The sequence below is a fragment of the Eptatretus burgeri genome, chromosome 3 (assembly GCF_056783735.1).
Source record: "Eptatretus burgeri isolate ZD-2024b chromosome 3, Ebu_testis_v1, whole genome shotgun sequence".
Classification (NCBI taxonomy): Eukaryota; Metazoa; Chordata; class Myxini; order Myxiniformes; family Myxinidae; genus Eptatretus; species Eptatretus burgeri.
Window position 1 is genome coordinate 50,634,543 of NC_140963.1, and position 24,459 is coordinate 50,659,001.

At 44.3% G+C, this 24,459-nt stretch overlaps 1 protein-coding gene and 1 pseudogene across 5 annotated transcripts in view; both read right to left on the bottom strand.

Moving 5' to 3' along the window:
• Window positions 1-24,459, bottom strand: part of LOC147029847 (protein TANC1-like) — a 419,064-nt gene that overhangs the window by 341,731 nt on the left and 52,874 nt on the right. For 4 of the 5 annotated variants that reach the window (XM_085873244.1, XM_085873249.1, XM_085873243.1 and 1 more), the window contains one exon: window positions 4,828-5,003. The exons of the other annotated variant lie outside the window; for it this stretch is intronic. The gene's annotated coding sequence lies outside the window, so the exon portion shown is untranslated. The remainder of the gene's footprint in view (window positions 1-4,827; window positions 5,004-24,459) is intronic. 5 annotated transcript variants of the gene reach the window in all.
• LOC147029848 (signal recognition particle RNA) lies at window positions 20,096-20,236 on the bottom strand (annotated as a pseudogene).

A 24,459-nucleotide genomic window follows, 5' to 3' on the forward strand; every position in this document is an offset into this window, starting at 1 on the left:
AGAAATAATTCCAAATTTGTGTTGGTAGTGGAGATGGTAACGTGTATAAATAAATAGTTAAAGGTGATATGTAGGTTGCTGTGATAATTAAGTGTATATAAATAAATAAATAAATAATTCAAGGGGGTATATATAGGTCATGGTGATGGCAAAGTGTCTTTAAATAAATAATAGTTTGTGAAATAATCTACAATCCTGTACGAAATCTCTCACGTAACGATTTTTTTTTCAATCGACAAAATTCACAAATAAAAATCATGTGCCCCACGACTTTTAGCTCCAATCCCAAAATAATTTGATGTGCCCCATGCCCAGATGTCATTGCACGCGTGCCGAATGTGAAACAAATACATCCGATCATTTTCAAATCGAGTCTCCGAACAAACACACGGACAGAGAGTATCGCACACAGGTGGGCCAACGATGAGTGCCGAGTTGAGGGGGATAATAAGATGCATATTTGGAGTTCAATTTTTAAATGATACATATTTGATGACATGGGAAAATGGAGCCAAAGAAGGGACATTTCATTTCATCCTGAAAAAGTCGTTTCAAGCAACCAAATTTTTTTCACAAAACTAATTTTTCGAGCGCATGAGGAAACACTCAAGACATCTGTCGTCTGAAAAGACTTTGTGACCTTTCTTGTCTTACATTGTGATGTCATTTCCTTCCCAACGAACTTCACAAAAGAAAGATACAATGGTGTGCTCCACATTCCACAGCCAATAAACGAGCTGCCACCACCTCATGAGGCTCACGAGTCAGACTTTTCTTCCACGACAAAGGAATCAAGCAAAACTCCTCCTGCTCTCTCATCTGTCGACCCAGCACCTGCTCATCCATGTCACGTGTGTCCTGTCAGAAACCCTTTCCTCGTTACACTTCCAAAGTCTCAACGCAACACTCATCTTCATTCTTTCATACCATTGTTCTTTCGCCTATTGAATGGTCTTCCCAAGTCCGTCAATTTGAGACCTTCCCGACAGGATTTGAAGTCTGCTGCCCACCGCTAACTCAATGTCCCTCACTTTTCCACCACCACTTCTACTTCGACGCCCCACTCACTGAGATCTGTTTTTTTACCCTTCACCTACATTTCCTCTCCTTGTACCTGTCGACATCTCACCATTTTCCCTTTGCCCCGTTTTGTTCGATGATCCATTGGCCCCTTGTCATTCTTTTCTTCAATGTATGCAAAGAAACACCAGATAACTTAGTGATTCATTCCTATCTTAATGGAGGGTTCAGCAAGGAAGAGACATGGGCACTGCAAGCTGAAAGCTCAAAAGACCAGAACAGATACTGCAGATATCCTTTCAAATTCAAAGACCACGAACCACACTGTGAATGCAAAGGAAATTGTATGATCTTCCCAAATAATATGTATGTATGATGAGGAAGTTGAGGTGGTTGAAGATGGATGTTCTTCTTCTTATTCTTCTTTCATATGCAGTACAAGTCTGTGGGGTAGCATCATTGGCTTAGGGCTTCGCAGTGCCACCGATACAATTCCCTCTGTTTGTTAGAACAGGAATTTGGAATTTGTTCATGGTGCTGGCGAGAACTCGCCAACTCTTTGTGGAGGACACCGTGGGATCTTCCCTCTCTTCAGACCTCAACAAAATCACAAGCTAATCAAACATGGAATATGTCTTTCAATCCAGGCATTTCATTCTCTGTCTCTTTCTCTTTCCTACTTTTTTAATAATCCTCTTGATGAACTTCAGTCACTCAAACTCCTGGGTCTCACTATCAGGCATGATCTCTTGGGCAAATAACATTTCAAAGTTGGCCTCCAAAGTCAGTCATCGCTGGGCATCCTCCATCGTACTAAGTCCTTCCTTGGCACACCTGAACACCTATCCACCTCCTTCCTTGAACAAGGCCTTCATCTGAAACTTGATAAAGTATTGCTCCCACATCTGGGCTGGCACCCCTGCCTCACACCTTGCTCAGATTGATGCTGTGGAAACCAAGGACTTCAAGATCACTGGAATCTCTTTCGACGAAGCTGAGTCCATGGGCCTTTCACTTTCACACCGCAGACTGGTTGGTGGTCTCTGTGCTCTGTCTTCAACCACATACTCTCTGGTCTTTCATCCTCAGTTCTTCCATGACTTGTGCACTCCCACCCCACCCAGGTTTCTCCAGGGTGCATGTGCTCCACAATTCCCAAAATCCAGAATCATTGCTCATCTCCACTTATTTGTTCCTCTTTTGTTCTGCCTGTTGGAATCAACTTCCACATTCTCTTCAATCTCATTCTTCCCTCCCAGTCTTTGAGACAGCTGTTCATCACCATCTCACATCATCCCCCATCCAAAATCAAACCTACCTCATTCTAAATTTTCAGTTTTCCTTCCTGAGAGTTTTCTTCTGTATCCAGTGCAGCATCCACTCCTCCCCCTCTTTCCTCCCAACACCAATTGTTTGCACAAACTAGTCTCTCTGTTCACCCCTGCTGTTGGTGTGTCTCCCCCCCCCTCCCCTCATTGTACTGTTCCTTTTGTTCTGTCACGTCCTGATCCATTCAGTGTTCTCGCCCTTCCATGACCTTGACTTTGTATTCAAAAAAAAATCCAAGGTAAGGCACACATATTGATGAATTACCCTGCCTGTGCAACACCGGGATGACAGTTTATAGGTGTGTGCGGATTTCAAACCCAGGCGAGACAGCTTCGAAGAAAGTGCGAGTACCTCTCGGCAAGATGGATTTTGAGAGTGCAGCCATGAATGAGAATGGGTTTGGATGAGTGTGAAAAAAGTAGAACCAAAGCCAAAAACAGAAATGAACAAAAAAAAGGTTTTTTTTTAAAGGCAAAACGATTAAATAAACGAAGCCGAGGAAACCAACCAGTCGGCAGAGTTTGGGGGAAGGGGTTGCAAACGATGCAGAGAAGAGACTTCATATGAGGAAGCCCAGGCAAAAATGCTACGGTTAGAAAGATGGTATACGAGAGTTGTACTCTCATATACTACAGTCGTCTGCAGAGAATTACTGCATGAAAAGAATGGAGTCTTTACAAGTTTACATCAACACAGAATGAGTGGAGGATTCCAAGACAAGCAAGTGTCATGATAACAACAAATAATTGTAAAGGACCGGAAGCTTCTCTTCTTCCGAAGTCAATTTTAACATCCGCCCTGACGCACACACAAATGTCGGATCGGTGGCTGTGCGAGTCGTTTAACACAAGTTCAACTGCAGATACAACCACGCAATTACACCCATCTGTAAACTTTGCCCGAAAGTATTTTGCACAATTTTTCTTATCTCAACATTCTTGCGAGTTCAAATGTTTGGAGCTTTTGAGAATTCGATATTTCATCCATAATCAGCCCGACAGAATTCCATTCCAACGAAACTGTTACAAACATACCACACTGGTACTCGGTCACACCATCGCTCAACACGATATCTTTATGCAGTGCATGTGCAACAGTTCGTTAAAATGCGTTTGTGCTTCAATGAAAGCAAACGGTGGGAAAACCATTCCAACACCTGTGTGTTGTTTCTAACCATTAAGAGGTAATGGAAAACGGTACAGGCGTTCGCAGAGCGTGCGCAAGCTTCCTCCACGTCGTCCGAGCGGCCCCATCGCAGCCGTGCACGAGCTTCATTTCAACACAAAGCAGCAAAATGACCGTAAAACAGCTGCTTATTACGTTCTGCAATTTGTGGCTGCCTTTGTGCCAAAATGATTTAAAAGAAAAAAAAAAAGAAAAAAAAAAAGGGGGGGGATTCATAAAACACCAGCCAGCGATCCCAACCGCCGCCACATAAAACAGAAGCCGACAAAAATCCCAGCTGTGTTCACAAATGATGGAACAAAAGAGGGGCACAATTAAATCCGTGACCTCGTGCATACGTTTGCGTTATGCCGAAGAGGAACAACGGAGTCATACTAGCAATACTTTTCACGGCCTAGCTATTGCCATTCATCTGAAAAAAACAAAAACAAAAACAAAAAAAACAGGTGCTACAAAGAAAGGTCAACGACACTTTTACCATTAGAGTGCTGGCTACAAGTTGTCGTGTCATTGATTTCACAAGACTTTGATAACCCTGACCCTAACCCAAACCGTAAGCCAGCGTCGAATGATCTCAGAGCAAGAGATCCCTAGGGACGGAGAGGTGACGTGCTGTTTGAACACATTCCAAAGCTGCCTAAAATAAGAGTGAGAGCGCGAAGACTCGCGAAGTCATTATCACATTCTTTGAATGATCGGATGGTGGGACTGTCACCCAATAACATAGTGTCGCTTCATAGCACAGAAATGGCATTTAAAGATGAAATGCAAGTCCAAAATGTCTGAGGGTTACCGAGGTTGTGTGGGTGAGGGTTAAGAGGGCACAGAAGTGTCGGGCACATCACCTTTGATAGTTTGTTATGGTACATATGGGTTGCCATATGGATGTCTCCCAAGATGCAATGGTCAGAATGACTCCCAAGGGGGAATGGGATTCAGATCTGTGGGCCTTGAGAAGGCTTTATGATCGTGTCCAGAGATAGATGGTGACAGTAATGCTGAGATGGAAGGCAGTGCCGGAAGCAGAAACTAGGTTGGTAGAAAATTGAGGATAATACAAAGGCTTTGTGGGTTGGGCAGCAAAGAAAGGAACTAAACATCAGTTGCGAGAGGGAAGAGGATCTGGCAGGAAAGCAGATTTGAGTATCTCGGCGGAAAGGTGACCGAGCATGGTAGTTCAAAGGCAGAGTTGCGGAGGATACCGGTGGGTGCATGTGCATGAAGGAAAGTGGAGGGATTGATGGAGGACAGGAAAATATCAAGGCAATTAAAAGGGGTGCAATGCCGGCCTACCTTTTCAGTCTGGAGACGGTGGCAATGAAAAATCAGCAACAACAGAGACTGCAGGTCTGCAAGAAGAACTGGGTCAGGAGGATAGCAGGAAGATGGAAGAACTGAGGAAGTTGGTTCAATTGAAGATGATATTCACAGAGAAATTGGTAAAGAATCGGTTGAGGCGGGCTGAGCACCTGGTGTGGAATGAGGAAGAGAAAATGGCAAACAAAGCGGATTATGTTGAAGGAACAAGGTAGGAGGAAAATAGGTAAACCACGCCTGAGGTGGTGAGATTGTGTGAGGAGGAATGCAAGTATAATGGAGGTGGTAGGAGATTGGAGAGAGGGCACTGGAGTAGTATTATACAAAAGATAGGGCAGCAGCAGCTTTGGATCATTTGGGTTTACCCCATATAAAGGGAAATGATGAGGAGTATTTGGAGGAAGAAGATCAGTTGCCAATGGACAAACATTAATCCATCTCCATCCTACCAACAGGATGGAATGCAATTTGGTTACCATGACATTTTTCATTTTCTCAACCCTCTGTTACATGCTCCCAAGCACTTATTCCGTGTGGACAATCTTGTTTTTGTCTTCGTTGTGGACAGTGGACACGGCAAACATGCAATTTGCTTCTCGGGCACACAATTTGTCACTCACAGAGAACTGCTCCAGGAAAGCAGGTGCATCCTGTGTGGTGTAACATTCACACAATTTAAGCCACTTTCTTTGGCTTGTCACAAGGTTGTATGTGAGGGCATGCTGCATATATAGACCACAGCAAAAATACGTGTGTGTGTGTGTGTTTTTCCCCTCCATAACTCCAAAACCATGAAACCTATCAGCCTGAAACTTTGCATGGATACTAAGGGAATTCCAAGGAAGTGCATGAACGAAAATTGGGTACTTGGGTTCATTTAAAAACCCCTTTTGAAGATGATTAATGGCCTTATTCAATTATCCTTCATCAAGGCTTCATCATTAGTCAACCCTTGGTAGCCATCATCATTGGTATCTCCCGCAATGAGGCTGAGTCTTTGGGCCTCTCACTCTCTCACCGCAGGCAAGTCGGTGGTCTTTGTCTTCTACCGTCTCGCCCCCCCCCCCCGCTCTGTATGCGATTTGCCCCCAAATCACTGCCCACCTTCACTCTTTAATTCCTCTTTTACCCCACCTTTGGAATCCCATTCTTCCCTCCAGGCCTTCAAAACAACTGTTCACCACCACCTCTTATCGTCCCCCATCCAAATCCTCGATCGTTTCTTCCCCCATTAATCCACCCCACACCCCCACCTCCTTCAAATTCCCTGTTTTCTTTCCTGAAAGTCCCTGTAATGTCCATCTTGCATACCCTATGTTCCCTGTCCCATCCCTCTCCCTTCCACAGATCTCCGAATGTCTCTGTTCCCCACTGTTTTGTTCTTCCCACTCCCGCCACTCTTGTCTCATGCCCCCCTTGCTGTGTGTTGTGTGTTAGCTCTCATACGAGCCTCGACAAGGTATACAAAAAAAGAAAAAAAAACCCTTTTGTCAGGCCATTGTCCTTCGCGCAAGTCTTAAATCACCATTTTTGGGGGCACTGCTCAACAATGCCTCGACTTGGAACAGGCCACAATGGTTTCTTCATGCTAAAGTTCTCAAAAAAATTATTTTTCCACTTTCCTCACTCACATCATTGAATGCCTTATCTTCATACCTACAATTTGCTAAATACATCACAATGCTTATAAACGCCCAGAGATGCCGGTGTTCGTGGCTTAATTTCATTTCCACATATGGGATAAGCTTAATTGAATCTCTTCACCTTCACTGAATTTCAAAATTTAAACTGTGGAATTGATCTTAGCAGCAGTTTCAACTGCTAAACAAAATAATAATAATAATAATAATAATAATAATAATAATAATAATAATAATAATAATAACAACAAAAAAATAAAATATGTTAAAAGAGTTCATTTGTCCAATTCGCACATTGTTTGACACTCCGGGCTTCTCCGGGTGGTGTTCAATAATAACCATGAGGCGATCGCTAATTATCGCTTGCCAAGTCTGCTGTCTCTTATCAGTGCTCCAGCCCCTGCTGATGAGAAACATCCCCATAACAAGGCACTGCCACCACCATGCTTCACAGTAGGGATGGTGTTCTTTGGGTGATGTGCTGTGTTGGGTTGGGTTTGCGCCAAACGTGACATTTTGCATTTAGGCTAAAAAGTTCCATCTTGGTTTCATAAGACCACAAAGGTTTTTGCCACATGGCTTCAAAATCTCTGGAATGTTAATTTTTTTGCATACCTCAAACGGGACTCAAGGTGGGCTTTTTTGAGTAATGGCTTCCTCATTGCCACCCCACCCTTCAGACCAGACTTGTGGAGTGTTTGGGATATTGTTGTCAAATGTACGCAGTGATCAATCTTTGCCGTGAAGGCATGTAGCTCTTTCAAAGTTGCCATTGGCCTCTTGATGACCTCTCTCATCAGTCTCCTTGCTTGGTCATCCAGTTTGGAGGGACGGCCTGATCTAGACAGGGTTTTCGTGGTACCATATGCTTTCCATTTATTAATGATTGTCTTGACTGTGCTCCAAGGAATATTCAAGGTCTTTGAAATATTTTTATACCCATCCCCTGATCTGTGCCTTTCCACAACTTTATCCCAGAGGTCCTTTCAAAGCTCCTTGGTTCTCATGGTTGAGTCTTTGCTGTGAAATGCACTACCCAGCAGAGAAAACCTACAGGAACAGCTGATTTTCTGAAATAATCAGAATCACTTCAATTGAACACAGGTGGAGGCCAATTAACTTGGTGTGTGATTTTGAAGGTGATTGGTTACACCTGAGCTAATTTACAATTGCTATTATAAGGGAGAGGGGTGGACATTTATCCAACCAAGATATTATAGCTTTGGATTTTTAATTAATTTTCTGAAATTTGTAGAACTTGTTTTTCACTTGGAAGTTGTGGGTTACGATGTGTAAATGAAGGTGGAAAAAGTCTGATTTCATGTAATTTAATTCCAGGCTCCAAGGCAACAAAAGGTGAAAATTTTGAAAGGGGGTGTAGATTTTCCATATGCGCCGTGTGCGCGCACACACACACACACACACACACACACACACACACACACACACACACACACACACACACACACACACACACACACACACACACACACACACACACACACACACACACACACCTTGCAAACGACAGAAAAACAAAATAAATCAATTTGCAAGTGATTAAAGAAAAAAAATTAAAACTTAAAAAAACACAAACAAACAACAAGATTGTGCACATTTTTACTAACATGGTTATTTGGTTATGTGGAAGGAAAACAAAATGCTCCATCAGCAAATAGAACCAGCAACAGTGAATAAAATTGTCCCCAGAACAAAATTGTAGAAACGGTCTGTTGTGATGTGTCATGACTCGTGAACAAAATTGGCTGTGAAACATGACGTCACTTTCTATATATTTTTGTTTAAACAGTGATCTAAGCCTCATGGAAGAGTGTGCACGTGTCATGAACGCAGGAGGGCATGAGGAGATGTCATCGTGCCTTTGCCAGAATTAAAGGGCACGATGTAACTTTGGACAAATCAACAGACATCTCTTGGTGATTCGAATCCGTGAACCCAGCATCATGAGCTGTACGTGTTCAGATTGGAACACCAAAAAGGCCAATTCTTGTGTTTGCAAGTCCACAATTGGCTAAGAAACACATATAAACACACACACACACACACACACACACACACACACACACACACACACACACACACACACACACACACACACACACACACACACACACACACACACACGATGTTACAAACATTTAGGCTAATCATCGACAAGGTGTGGGATCCATCCATCCATTGGAACCATACTCTGTGCAGAGCATTGGTGCTGCCAAAGCAGTCTCCTTGGCTATTGAGCACAATCCTGGACGGGTCGCCACTTCGACACAGTATACCAGCAAGCTGGCATTTATTTTGCCGACCTCGGAAGGATGACAGGAAGAGTAAACCCCACCTGGTATCAATTCAACAGCCGAGTCGGATTTGAACTCAGGATCCTAGGATCCCAAGCCCACCACCCGAACCCTTAAGCCAACTCCAAGCATAATATGTGGGTTGTTGCCTTAGAAATTCATCAAAGTTGTATTGTTGCTATTCTTCATCCAAGTATGTGAAGTGAAAATGTGACGATGATCAGATACTTGTGATTTTATTGATTTATTTTTTACTTGTTTAATTTCTATTTTTTTTTAAATAAATTTGTACCAATATACAGAATGGCCACAAAGTCCCTATGCACACAGTTAGAATTTAGTTAGAATTTATCTAATTGCTTCCCTCCATTCTCCGCACAAATTTGAATTTTTCTCCACGTTCTTCTGGACATCTTCCATGTTGAGAGTTGGAGGTCATAAAAGCAGCCCCTGACATCTGTTTTGAGGTCTTCAACTGTAAAGAATCAGCTCTCCTGCTATCTTCAGCTATCCTGCAACAAGATGGTGCACCAGCACATAATGCTCTCACAGTTAGAGAATATCTCTACGAATTCAGTGGACGATGGATTGGACATGGATCTGAGATAGTGTGGCCTCCTCAAAGTCTGGACTTCACAACATGTGACAACTCGCTTTGGGGCATTGTGAAAGAGAAAATTTCTCATCTCTGCCGAACAACAATTGAAGACCTGTCAGGTTCTGCTTTTATGACCTCCAACCCTCAACATAGAAGATGTCCAGAAGAACATGGAGAAAAATTCAAATTTGTGCAGAGAATGGAGGGAAGCATCCCAATAAATTCTAACTAAATTCTAGCTGCGTGCATCGGGACTTTGTGGCCACTCCGTACAATAGTAACATTACAAAACTATAGGTTTGAAATGGATTCCCACAAATTCCAAATGCTGATTGCATTTCATCTTGTTCGCACATTTTCTCCAATCCCACCTCCTCCTCCAATAACCCCCTAATCCCCCACCTCAATAATCCAGCTTAATTGCTGCGACCACTACAAATACTACGTCATCTCTTAATCCAGTTCCATCAAGTCATGTCCGACTTCTGGTGACATTCATGATCAGATTACTCCAACATCCCTATCCTGTTCTAATTCCCGAAGCTCTGGCAGACACAGCTTGGCTTTAGCCTTTACCCCTTCCATCCAGCACAAATACTACTACTACGACTACTACTACTATTACTTTAAAATCCACAATTAATCCCATTGTGTTGTCGCATTGGCCGAGGAGGAAGTTTTGGCCAAGTCTTTCACGATCACTGGCCAGGGCCAATGTTTGAATCTATCCAATTTGACGCAAATTTGTAGTTTAGTCAAAGTGACTGTGATAAGCTCACCTACTCTTCGCAAAAGACACCGAGTGGACCTTTAACATCCACCCAACACACAGATGCTAGTACATAGGACACCTGGCTTCACATCCATCTGAGGGACGACACAATTTGTTATGCAACGCCCAACCCACGAAGCACTGATCCACCAACTTACATTCAGGTCGGGAATCAAACCCGGCTTCAAGGTAAGTATGCTACCTCCATGTTGAGAGTTACCTCCTGGCTACCTCCATCCTGTCGACAGATCAATTCAATAACTACTGACATTGAGTTCCAAAGTTAAGCATCGATGCATGACGAGGAGCATTTAGGTTGAAATTGAGATGGGTAAAGTGACAATATTGTTACTGGAATGACACATTCAAAAGAATGTGTTCGATACATTGAAAGGTTGAGCTGCATGGCATTCCGTTAATTGACGCACAATTCCATGATGCATTACTCGGTCAATACAAAGTCATGAATTATGAACACAAGAACATTTTCTTTCCCAGAGATTGGAGAAGTGAAATTTTTTTTTTTTTGCAGATGTACAGTCCCTTCGTGTGCAGCCTTTTGGCTTGCTGGTTGCATCATTGGTTAGGGGCACGATGATACCGCTGATGCAGTGCCCCTATTACCAGTACACCGGTGCTCATATCGCCGACCTCGGAAGGATGACAGGCTGAGTCAACCCCCTGGTGTTAATTCAGCGGCCAACGGGCTTGAACTCTGGACCCTAGGATCCCAAGCCACCACCCTAACCAGATGTACAGTATTTTGTGCATATTATTTGAAAGAAACCTTTTTCAGTCGCGAACAGCATGTGGCGGCTACAGAATAAATCCGTTAACACGGCGGCTCGTCATCCCTCTGGGGTGTTTTGCATTATTGTTTTGTCATGGAGATGGCATTAAACTGGAGATTATGTTTCCTTTTTTTTGCCCACAAATTTAAACAGCAAAGAAGAAAAGAAAAAATCCATTTTATTATCTGTAATATAATCCATGAGTTATCTCCTCAAATGATCTGTTTCAAAAGGGCAGTGGGGCATAAATCCATCCGTAGGTTCAACAGCACAACCTTCAGAAAGAAAAACGATTGTTAAAATAAACGGTTTATTGTCGACATGGTCGAGGTGATCGTTTTGTCTGAGGACCATCTTCAATTTTTTTCAATGATGCGCCCGTCTGTGCAATCAATAATAATAATCATAACAAGAAAAAGAGCAATCAAAGATTGCAGACCGTCGCCAGGATTTGTTTTGTGTGGCTCGTTGTGTGTGGTGTTTGTGTACTGGTGTGTTACGTAATAAAAAAATGAACGCAACAAGAACTACCACTTTATAACTGCTCACAGTGATGACCGGGTACCAAGACGTCCCGCTTTGATCGGACACCTGACCCTGACCCGTAACGTTTATTAATATTCAAGTGAATTGAGAATTGGATTAAAATAAATTCAATTCAAATCAAATGGAAGATCAAATAGGTACAGTCGTGTATTGGATTAATCAGAAGGAACCCGAACAAGCAAAAAGCAAAGATGAGGTCATCAGGAGGAACCTGGATAGGATTCGGGTTTCAGCTGCTCCTACTTTACCATCAAACCCATCCAGGCACAGCCAAGTGAGCATTTTTTTTTTTTTAAATACCCCCAAAAAGAACCCAGATCAAAAAAAATAAAATAATTCTGGCTGTCAGACCATGTGTCCGATCAAGTTGAAATTTAAAACATGTATTCCCCAACACTACTAGATCATAATTGTGAAGTTTCATGTCGATTAACCAAGCGGTTCCAGAGAAGCATTATTTAATATTTTTATTCAATCCAATATGGCTGCCAAACCATGTGACCTATCAATTATTCCTCAACAAATTTGTACACCCATGCCTTGGGGAACATTTGTGTGAAGTTTTGCCTCAACTGTCCAGTTGTTCTGGAGAAGATGATAATATAGGTTTTCGGGCAAATCCAATATGGCTGCCATACCATGTCACATTACCAACCTATGGTTGTTTGTCCGTCTGCTATCCTTTTTAAATGCTGAGCACCAAGCAAGAAAGCAGCACACACCATTTTTAAAGTACCTGGAATGACTCGGTCGAGGTACAAACCGCCGACCTCCCAGGCTCTAGTCATTAAAGCTCAGCGTCTGGTGAGTTGTAAACATACGTATTCCAAGTGCTTCCACCTTTTGCAAGGTGAAGTATTCACATGGATACATGCACAGTTATGGTCGGCTACCTACAATCATATGATTGCAACTTGCACTGGGATCATCATGGCAGCCTTATTTCGTACACATGCAACACCACACCGGGCCCTTTATTCCATGGGAATTTGCGAGAAGGGTGCCAGTGGAACGCCAGCGCAGAATAATCTCATCTCAAGCCCTGAGCACGAGAGATGGAAATGAGAGTGAGGAGCGAGGCTTGGAATAAAGAGTGCACTCACAGGCTTGCTGAATTGGAGTAAAAATTCAGCTTATTTAAATTCTGAGAGTCATGTGCATTCGGAGGAGGTGGCGGCGAAAAGGGCGGGGGGGGGGTCGAATCCAGTTTAATCTCCCCGAACACGACAGCACATTACTCAAATGCAACCTGACCTACAGCATTTGCTACACAAGTCCAGATATTCAATACAAGCGAACTTAAAATGCAATAATAAATGACCGGAGCAACTTCACACAAACAAACAAGGAGAGCAGACATCTCCAACATGTTTATACAATGCGTTATCATCGTTTGTTGCTGAATAGGTGAGGACATGGATGCTTCTAACGACTCTCATCACTGAGGATTCTACAGCTAGCCGGCTGAACAAATATTGCTGAATTATGAAGTCCACAAGCTTTACTATGCATATTGAAAGTGTGAGCGTACGTGCACGCAGTGCGCACATCCCGCTGTTGGTGAAAAAGAAGAGAAAGAAGGTTGGCATCAGGATGTCCAATGTTATACCAAACTCTTACGATGTCACAATGAAGTCCTATGATGTGATGAGAAACCGCACCCTCTGCTTACCACCAGTCAAAGTGAGCGGACGGGTGAGCCAAGAACGATGCGCATTGAAAGCTACGATTCACCCACGGTTGGCTCGACATGTTCTCGTGGGTCGTGGCCGAGTGAGTGAAACGGTGGCACCCTTTGCACGGATCCCAACCGGCATGCTCAGTCATTCCGCTGCAGCGGGTGTTGTGGCAGTTTCGACAAATTGCCCGCCAGTGTGGCCATTCGCACAAAGCACAGCAACAGGTGTGCAATGAGACTACTCAGAAAGCCGAGCTCCACAACATGGTGCTCCTTACACAGAGTTCGATACGTAGAACTGACGGATGGGCTTTTCACAAGCACACGTGAAGGCGGCGGAGTGCGGGAATATCCCGCAGGCTTTGTTGCACGCAATGTGGGGCCAATATTAATGGCGATGCATAACCCAACACAGCCAACGATCATTATAACAGCCACGTTAAACTCGAAACTGGACTAATGCATTCGGATCGACGATCACACGCGAGCTTTCATTATCCTTAACGACATCCTGAGACCTTTATGCTCCTTTTGCCAATTCCATTTTTCAAGAAACATGGCAAACTATCATGTGGGATTGGCAATAAAAATATTTTACCATTTCCAATTCAGAATTTTCCTTGGTTTCTTTCTATATATTTAATAACATAAAGGTGGAATTCAATGCGCGTCAAGGCAGGTAACGGGATGGACATGAACACGTCGCTTCTTATCCTTGGACTTAAATCAATAAATTTCATGCAATGAGTGTAAATTAAATAAATCAATGGAGCGCATGCACCACCTGGCCCATTGTGTCTGTGCTTTTATCCACACCCCATTAATTTATTCAATCAATCAGCTTATTTACTTCATTTCACAAGGGGTCTGAGGAAGGCAGGAGGAGGAGGATGAGGAGAACAGGTACAGGGACATCACTACTGGGGTGGTTATTTATATATTTTGGGGGATTAAGGGGTTGCAGACTTGTAGATCGAGTGAGGCTGAACAAGCACCAATTGTGCATTCACCTTTTGACGAGACACTCAAACAGACATCACAATCACGATACACAGGTGTACGATCGCTCAGCCAATACCTGAACACTCCTCTACCCTATATATGCTTCGACGTACCCATCCAATTCCAGTTTGTACCGATCGACCATTCGTGTTGCCTCTACCTATCCAGGGAGCCATTCCGTGCATCAACTACTGAGCGAAAGACCCCCTACCTTACCACCTTCCAAACTCTCCTTTTCTTCTTTACTCTGAGGACTGAACAGTGTGGACTGGTAGCGTGTCAAACTCCCAATGCTATAATTTCATTATGGTGGAAAGTTGGAAGCGATATCCGTTCGAAAAATTCCTGTAATTGCGATACCCTCATTTTTCATCCCTTTATTAAATAATGCATTCTCATTGAGGAGATTTCTCCCAAATGGCACTTTTGGCAGTCTTCCGAGAGCCATAACTGTTTATCCAACGGCCAATTTATTGGATTTATAAAGCTTCGCAAGCCTTTCAAGAATTTCCAAGACCATAAAGTTGCTCTTGCATAAATTCCATTCATTTAAATTGCCATTTAGTGTGGCTAATGAGAGTGAAAGAGAAGCAGAATGGAAATAAAAAATAAATAAATTTTAAAAAAAAATCACAAAATGTGGGATAATCCAGAGAAAAAGAGGAAACCCTGCATGACGAAAGGTGCTGATCCGATGAATAAGATCCATTTTGATGAAAGACAGGAGCTCCCCAACAAGTTTCTCAACAAGGAATACATCGAGTGCTTTCACATTGCTGGCCAGGGGCTCGTAGGATTGGTACGCACACTCGCCTCGAAACTGTCGAGCCTGGGTTTGAATCCCGACCCAGCTATAAACTGTCACCCTGGAGTTTCTCAGGCAAGGCGATTCATCAACGTGTGTGTACCGTCCCTCGGATGGACGTTAAACTGCCGTCCCGTCTGCCAGCATTAGCTGGTGGACATTTAAAACCCCACGGTGTCCTTCAAGTACAGTCGGCGACCTGTCACCGACACACTGAACAAATTACAAATTCTTGCCCGAACGACTGTTGCGAAGGCAATGGTAAACCATCCATCATAACCCTTTCAAAGAAACGTCTTCGGCAGTATACTGAACCTTCCTTCGGAGAGAACAACAGAATACGAACACCAGAAAGCAATAGTCTACCCTTTTCACAAGGAAACACAGGACCTTCAGCACCCACAAGTGAAAAGATGCAGATGTAACAGCTGCCTGAATACTTCATTTGAAGGATAGCCTACTCGACGATCAGTGGCGCCTCATCGGCGTAATGGTTAGAGCATCCGCTCTGAGTCTGCGAACTGGACGGATCGAACCCCAGCCAAGTTTTACCAAAGACTTTGAGAAAAAAGGGTATGTGCTGCTTTATTGCTTGAGGCTCAGCATTTAAAAAGGATAGAGCACAGAGAAACAGCCATAGGTTGGTAATGGGAGCGCAGGCTTTGATGGGCTGAATGGCCTCCTCCAGTGTCAAAGTTCCTTGGAAGAGAACTCGTATTATTAATATTATGCAATGTCCTTTCCTTTAAAGTACAACATGCTGCAGTCAGCATCAAAAGGAGACAAGGAAACTCAAAGGCCGATACTGCAAAAGGAAATTCTGCAAAAGGAAATGTAATTCCAATGATGTACCATCGGCTCAAACAGGATGAACAAGAACGGCACTCGATAAAGCGCATACCTCCTCGAGGCTGAACAATTTACGTTTTGTATCCCACCGATAGGTCAGCGCTGAATGCAGACCTGAAACAAAATCTAACCGACTTGTTTTCGACACCAAACCAACTCATCCACAACTTTCTAAAATATCTCATGACATATATCGATTTTTGCTCCAACACTCGATGGTGAAGAACCACTGAGAAATAAATTTTAAAAACAAACAAACAAAAAAACTCGTATCTGGATCTGGAGTCGGATCTTCACCAAAGGTCAGGTCAGGTATGGGAGCATGAGCCAGAGCAGCACGTCGCTGCGTCCACTTTCCGCCGGTACTCCAGGGGCCTCCGTCTGGCCATCCCCCAGGCAGATGCCTGGCCCATTCCCATCTCCTTGAGATGCCGATCAACCTGCTGCAACCACGAGGCACGTGGTCAGCCCTTTGGCCTCCTCCACTCAGGAGACTCCCTCGCTGAGAGAATCTGGTGAGCAGGATCAGGGTCAGGAAAACGAGCCACATGTCCATACAGCCACAGCTGACGCTCACGGACTATGCAGGTAACAAATCTCATCCGAGTCTTTCTCAGCAACCACTCGTTGGACACAAAATCCGACCAGCGATAGCCAAGGATTCTCCGAAGAGACCTGGTACCAAAGGAATTAAGTCTCCGTCTCAGATCCTTGGTCAGAGTCCAAGTCTCACATCCATAGAGCAAGACTGGAAGCACCAAGGACTTGAAGACTCGGACTTTCGTCCTCCTGCAAAGGTACTGTCAGCGCCACACCCCATTATCCAGTGAATCCATGACTCCTCAGGCCCAAACCAGACGTCCATTGACCTCTGGCTCACAGCCAGCAGAGACATGAATATCACTGCCAAGGTAAGTGAATCTCTCCATGACCTCAACATGCTCACCACAAACTGGCACAGACAGGACAACAGCATCCAAGATGTCATTGAAAGCCTGGATCTTAGTTTTGACCCAGGAAACCCATAATCCCAGCAGCTCAGACTCCTCATTCAGCACCTGGAGGGTGCTGTTTATTTAACCCCAACACTACTAGATCCATGAGTTATCCATGCACAGTTATGCATGTACCGATCCGTTCGATATCAGAAAGGATATCTAAAGTCTCCGCAAAGATGACTGCATCATCTGCGAAATCAAGGTCAGAGATCTTGACATTCCCAGACGATGCACCACAGCTTGATCTCTCCGACATCCTCCCTAGAACCCAGTCCATACAAGTGCTGAAAAGTGTGGGGGCCAGTACACATCCCTGACTAACTCCAGCAACAACTGGAAATAAGTCAGAGATGGTACCACCACATCTCACAGCACTCTCAGTACCAGAGTGGAGTTCAGACATCAGATCGATCAGTTTTGGTGGCACCCCACGAAGACCTAGAATCCTACAGAGGGAATCCCAATTCACTGAATCGAACGCTTTACAGAGATCAACATAGGCTGCAAGCAGCCCCTGCCGAAACTCTCGTCTGCATTCGGTGAGGACCCGAAGAGCAAGGATATGGTCAATCGTTGACCTCTTTGGTGGAAAGCCTGACTGCTCTGGATACTGGTTCTCAAGCAGATGGTGGCAAACCCTATCAAGAATAATTCGAGCAAAAACCTTGCCCGGCACTGAGAGAAGCGTCACCCCTCGGTAGTTGTTGCAGTCTTGGTGATAACCCTTCCCAATCCAGAGAGGGACAACAAGGCCCCTCTTCCAGTCAGTTGGGATGATGCCTGTGTTCCAGGCAAGCACAGAATTGCAGCATTTCATTGCAGCAAATGACACGAGTGCAGCATTTCCACCAGTCTTCAGAAGTTCAGCATGGATGCCACAGATCCCTGGAGCTTCATCCCATTTCAACCAGTTCACCCCAGCCTGCGTTTCCACAAGCGAAGGTGGACTACAGTTGATTGGAGGGTCAGCAACAGGGATTGTGACACCCCTGACGTCCAACTCGATAGCTGGTGGATCAGCCTGGTACAACCGCTCAAAGTAACCGACCCAGCGGGCCTTCACTTCAGACTCCTCTGTCAAGAGCCTACCACTCTCTGCTCTAACTGCAATACACCGAGAGATGGGCTTGGATGAACGCAATGCACGAATTCCCCTGTAAGCAGGACGAGAATCACTTGACCACAGCTGATGCTCTACCTCCTCACAGATTCCTCGCACATAGACCTCCTTGTCCACCCTTAGCGCACGTACAGTTTTACGCCTCAGCTCCCTGAACAGCTCAGCCATTCAGCCTGGCCCTGCGACTCTAGTCAATGGTATCCAGTGTCCCTTGAGACAAAATTCTTCTTTGCTCTCCGGTGAGTTCCAAGACATCCACCGGCAACATCAAGGACGGTGGTCTTGAAGGCACTCCACAACTCTTCAGGACCTCTCAAAGCACCCAGAACCCCCCAAATCTCTACTCAGCTTGTTCGCAAACTCCTCAGCGACCCTCTCATCCTTGAGCTTGCCAACATCCAGCCGAGGGTGGGATGGTACCATTCTCCAGGATTTAAGGTGCAACTTCAGAGTTGCTACAACAAGCCGGTGGTCAGTATTGAGGACCTGAGCACTCCGGTAGACCCTGCAATTCTGGATCATCCTCCAGCGACCATCAACGAGGACATCGTCAATCTCCTTTGCCACACCGCCAGCGTTGGAATACCAAGTCCAGCGATGAGCTTGTGGGCGCTGAAACCATGAACCGGCCACCCTAAGTCCATGACTTCTTGCAAAGTCAAGGAACTTAGTGCTATTCTGGTTCATAGTTCCTGACCCATGGGGACCAACACATGTCTCATAACCATCCCTATCAGTTCCAGTCGATGCATTGAAATCCCCCAAGACTAGAAGTGTATCTCGTCTGGGGCAATGATCAACCACAGACTCGAGCGTGGCGTAGAATGTGTCCTGCACAGTGAGATCACTCGCCTCAGTAGGAGCATAAAGAGAGACCAGGGAAATGACACCGAAGGAGTGACGAATCCTTAGTCTCATAATACGCTCGTTGTTGAGCAAGTAATGTTGAGCAATTGAGGTAACACCGATACCTGTAGCAAGTCACAGATCTAATCTGGCCTGACCTGACTGACGAAGGTACTTCACCAAAATCGAATCAATTAGTGCTCGTCACACACTAGACCTGTCCACCAAGTTTCAATCAAATCTGTCAATAACTTTTTCAGATATCGTGCTCACAGACAAGCAAACAGACAGACAGACAGACAGACAGACAGACGTGAAAACATAACCTCTATCCACCTTGGATGGTGGAGGTAATTAGCCACGTAGAAAAGATTAATTAAATTGAGAAAAAATTTTTAAAAATTAAACCCGGCAGCAAGAGAGACAAAATCTCAGTCAAAGCAAATGTTACTTTTCTCATGTATAATGTACTGTGGGGCCTGTGCTCGATATCCCTGCAAACTGCAATGTTCTACAATTGCCTTGAGACAGGAAACAAATTAATACGGTTATTCAGATATACAACAACATAGGTCTCGTGCAACTCGTATGCATCATCTCAGGAATTAGAACTTGCTCGACATCAATATGACAAAGGAGGGATTTACTTATTATGTACAAAAATAATTGCAGCATTTTGCCCCCCCCCTCTCTTGTACATTCCTGTTCATCCTTGGCTCTCGTTTCCTCCTTGCTCCTCCCTGAATCCCCAACCCCCAACCCCTTATCCGATTCTCAAATCAAATCTCCCCAACTCTATCCCCTCCTCCTTCAGGTCCATAATATGTGGATAAGGAAGTAACTGGTTGCTCAATTTAGAGCGAGCAATCAGTGAGGATTTTTTGGAGTTTCTTGTTGGGAACTTTGACCATCGATTGTTTTTCCAACCTTGGATGTTATTGTTCGAACAGCCAACTCGCTTCGCTCTTCCTCCCTTTCTCTCTCTACCTCTCTGTCCCTCAAGAGGCAGCAATTTGAACCATGGAGGATTGATCCAAATGCAGTTTTCAAATGCAGTACTCCGATCTTCCCCACGACGGATATTCCTTCCTGACTATGTCAATCATTTCATTTCCATTGCATTCTTACAAGTGTGTTCATCTTTCGTTAGGGGTCACTCCCCCGTGCTCCCGTTAGGGGTCACCACAGCGGATTATCCGTTATGATCCGCATACTGATTTGGCATAGGGTTTACGCCGGATGCCCTTCCTGACGCAACCTTGGTTGCCTCTTACGACACAGGGATAAGGATTGGGTTTCGCCATGATTCCGGGCTGCCCTACACCCTCTCATAGCGCAGCCCAGCGCAGAGCTCCCGTCCTCAAGCGATCCTCCAACCCAAGCCTCCGAGTAGCCGGATTACAGGCGCACGCCACTACGCCCGGTTAGTTTAATTCTTACAAGTGACTGTTGTAAATCGAAATGGCAATCTCAATATATTTATGATCATAAAAGAAGGAACCAGTGTGAATCCATCATGTCTTATGATGAATAAATAAGATTAATATTGAAAAAATGATAATTATTTTTTATATGATTGAGGGGGAAAGAAAAATATTATATATATATATATATATATATATATATATATATATATATATATCTTCATTCTCTCATCGTCAATAATAAAAAGCTGGATTTCAGCACAAGTGACAGTTCCTGTCTGGCCCGTTCAATAATACAAAGGAGATCTGCCCATGATGGGCTTGATATGACAAGAATGGATCCTCTGCATTAAATCAGTAAGAGAGATCCGACATCAATCTGGTATGAAGTTGACGGGAACCATTTTTCTCATCAAATAAATAAATGAAAAGACGTTTCAAGGGTGTTGGGCCAACGACGCCACCATTCACGGAGTCGTCTTTTGCTCGAGCCACCTGCTTGGTTGGGTCGAAATTTTGCACAAACGACAAACAATGGATACAATGCTTTGGCCTCTCCGTAGCTGCCGAGTTTTGCTGGGGTCAAATTCCTCCATTTATATAAAACACACACACGTGCACACACACACACACACACACACACACACACACACACACACACACACACACACACACACACACACACACACACACACACAGTTAATGCAAATATTTTGAAGTGCCAAAAGTTTGTATGAAACGGAATATAACACACAAAGGGCATCATGTGATCAAAATGAAGTCTGCTCTTCCTTCCACAAGAGGGAATTCGACAAACTCACACATTTCCTAACACCCAACATCACAGCTCATCATTACACCTGCATTTCCAAGCTCGAAGAGTCTAATATGGTGGAGGTGAGCGACACGCAAGCTGAACTGCGATGCATGAAAGCAGTGGAACAGGCCATGAGTACGCGAAAAAGTTTCCATTAACTATTTAATGGCATGCAGTCAGACCTGCTTCCAATCAAGAATCAACACCGGAGGCTTTTCGCTAACAAAGAAAAATGCTTTTCATAATGCAATCTCCATCCATCCATCGGGACCATACTCCATGCAGAGCGTTGGTGCTGCCTAAGCAGTCTCCTTGGCTACTGGACACAATCCTGGACGGGTCGCCACTCCGACACAGTATACCAGCATGCTGGCACTCATTTTGCCGACCTCGGAAGGATGACAGGCAGAGTCAACCCCACCTGGTATGAATTCAACAGTGGAGTGGGGTTTGAACTCAGGATCAGAGGATTCCAAGCCACCACCCTAACCATTGAGCCAACACCAGGTATATAATGCAATCTGTTGTCAATCTTTCTGTGAGATCTCCTTTGAAGCATACATTGTCAAGGCCCCACGGGCCAGGAGATTAAAATAGAGGGGAAGGATATTTTATCCAACGCTCTCCCCACCCGTGCCCAGCCCGCAACCTCACCAACGCCAACACAAACAAAACAAAGCATTGAACCAGCAATCAGCACCTTCACGTTGTTTGCTTTCAGAAAACGACTCCCTGACTCCCTTTCGTAAGGTCATGCCACAGAATAACTGACAAATTATCACATATTAGATCTCTGCATCTCCTTCACAGCTTCGTGGCATGGTCATCAAGAAGGTACGCGTTTGACCCCAATTTTATACGAGTTGACGTCGATTGTGCAATAAATCTTCGCCACCAACCTCTGAGGTATTTGGTCTTTCAAATCAAAAGCGTACTATCCTGAGCAGGCAGGTGTCCAAGCATATTCCCCTGGGATACAGTTATCCTTAGTACATCCCAAATTCCCATAATCATCACGTGCCATGGCCTACACAGAGCGTCGATGCTGCAGAAGCATTTTCCTGGCTGGGACTACGATCCTGAACGGGTCGCCACTCCGACGCACGACACTCCACCGAGTGTGCAGGAATTTGTAGTTTGTTCAGGGTGCCAGAGATAATTTACCTACTCTTCGCGAAAGACACCGATTGATCTTTAACGTCCACCAACAATCAGTGCTGGTAGATGGGTCCTCCGGCCTTACGCCCACCCTAAAGACAGCATGCACATTGATGACTCATCCTGCCTGCAAGACACCAGGACGACAGTTTCGAGTTGGGTCGAGATTCAACCCCAGGCTACACTGTTCAGAGGAGAGTGTGCACACCTCGAGGCTATCCTGCCAGCCCCCGGATTCCCACATCATATAAATTCCTGACTGCAAAATGCAGTGCATCAAGATTCCCCTTTGTCCACTTTGCTCCCAAGTTCCAACCTCCATCTTTGACACAGTGGAGGTTAATGTCCTGAGCATCAATGCTTCCAACAGCAAGCGAGAAAACTGAATAAGGCCCACTCCTTTCAATATCGCAGACAGGTTGATGATCTATGTATTTTCTCGACTAGATTCACTTGGTCTTGCACTTTTGGGTTTCTCCACAATCTGCCCATTCCCAGCATACATTCCCAACAGGCGCAGTTACTGTATTTGAAGATGTTATTTACATTGAGCATGTACATTCACTGAATAGCCTCAATGGTTGTATATTTACCAAAAGCCAAATCAAGTGATTGTTTTTATATGGTGATTTCCACGGAGTCATCAATCAAAAAAGCATTGAATCAAAAAAATTAGGAAATAATTTAAAAAAAAATTTTTTATCCTGCTGATGCAGTGCCTCCTGTAAGTTAGAGCAGGAACTTGCGATTCATTCCAGGATTCCGGTAATAACTCACCTACTCTTCACGAAAGACACCATGCGATCTTTAACGTCCATGAACGAATGCTGGCAGACAGGATGTCGGGCTTGACGTCCATCCGAGGGAATGGTGGGTCAATTTGCGTGAGCAGGACTTGGTGTGTGAGAGTACAGTGTCACTGTAAAAGGTCACATTTTCTTAAGAGCAGATGAAGTCCCAAGTACAAGGTCTGCTACAGTCTCATTTAGTTTGAGAAAGTTATCGTTTCAACACAATTCACCAGCTGACAAACAAGAGGACGGCGAAGGAATCGGTGCAGGATTTCCTGGTACTTCAGCATAATAGTGAAAATGCAAATTATGATGGCAGATGACATCGTCCAAGGAACGAAGATGCAATTAGTCCAACAAATAAGCCTCGAGAGACCCCAAAAGAGATGCAAGCTGGTTGTAAGAATTGATCGACCGGTAATCTCAGTGGTACGTGAGGATGCGAGATGACTTTAATCCGTTTAGGGCACGAGCATAGAGGTGGTTTGAAAAGATGTTATGAAGTCAACCATCACCAATACAGTAACTAGATCACAAGTGATGTCATTAGGTCGACAGTGAGTTTCCTGCAACCCGAAAGCATCTTCATTCGTCTCGTTTTCTACAATCCATCGACGTTCTAGCACAACGTTTCACGTCCTCATCGTGTCTATCTGTTATATTTATCCTAAAATTCAACTGGTTTATCAATTTCCTATGACGCCCTCTTATCCCCGAATATGCGTGACCAACTTTGTCTCGTGTAAGCATGTTATCCACCACTCATGTATGTTACCCTGGCATACTCCTGACAATTTGTAAGCCTCGACGACGGATAAAACGCTTCTATGTTTCTCTGTTCCTTCATCACTGCATTGAAAAGGCAGGTCATTAGTTATATCATTACTCCTTTCGACTTAAACCCCCCCCAAGAACCCTGCGTACGGACGTGCGTTTGTACCGAGACAGACAGGTACCACACCCCTAAACATTGCCCCCATTATCCCACAATCTACAGACACTTAATAGGAACAGTCCAAAAGCACTTTCTGCTTCATTACTAACAGCACGTCTCTTCTTGTTCAACCACAAATGAAGGATTTCAAAGAATTAATTGTGAGAACCACTTATATGGCACACACACACACAAAATAAATAGTGAAAAACCTGTTCCGAGATCCCCAAGAGATGACTGGCTCACACGGCCATCTGTCCTTTGTGGTAAAAAAAATTCCCATACACAAATCATCATTCTGTTGAAACTTCATTTGAGGCCACAGATAACGTCATGTCGACACTTTCACTTGATGCGATTTAACTTTTCATTTTTTTTACATTTTCTAAACTAGCTAAAGCGTCGTCTACTTATTACGTACAAAACGAAAAGGGGAAGCGGGAGAGGAGATAAAATTTTAGACACCAAAAAAAAAAAAAAATACGAGGACACAAGAATAAGGAAGGGGAAAATATTGGGAACAA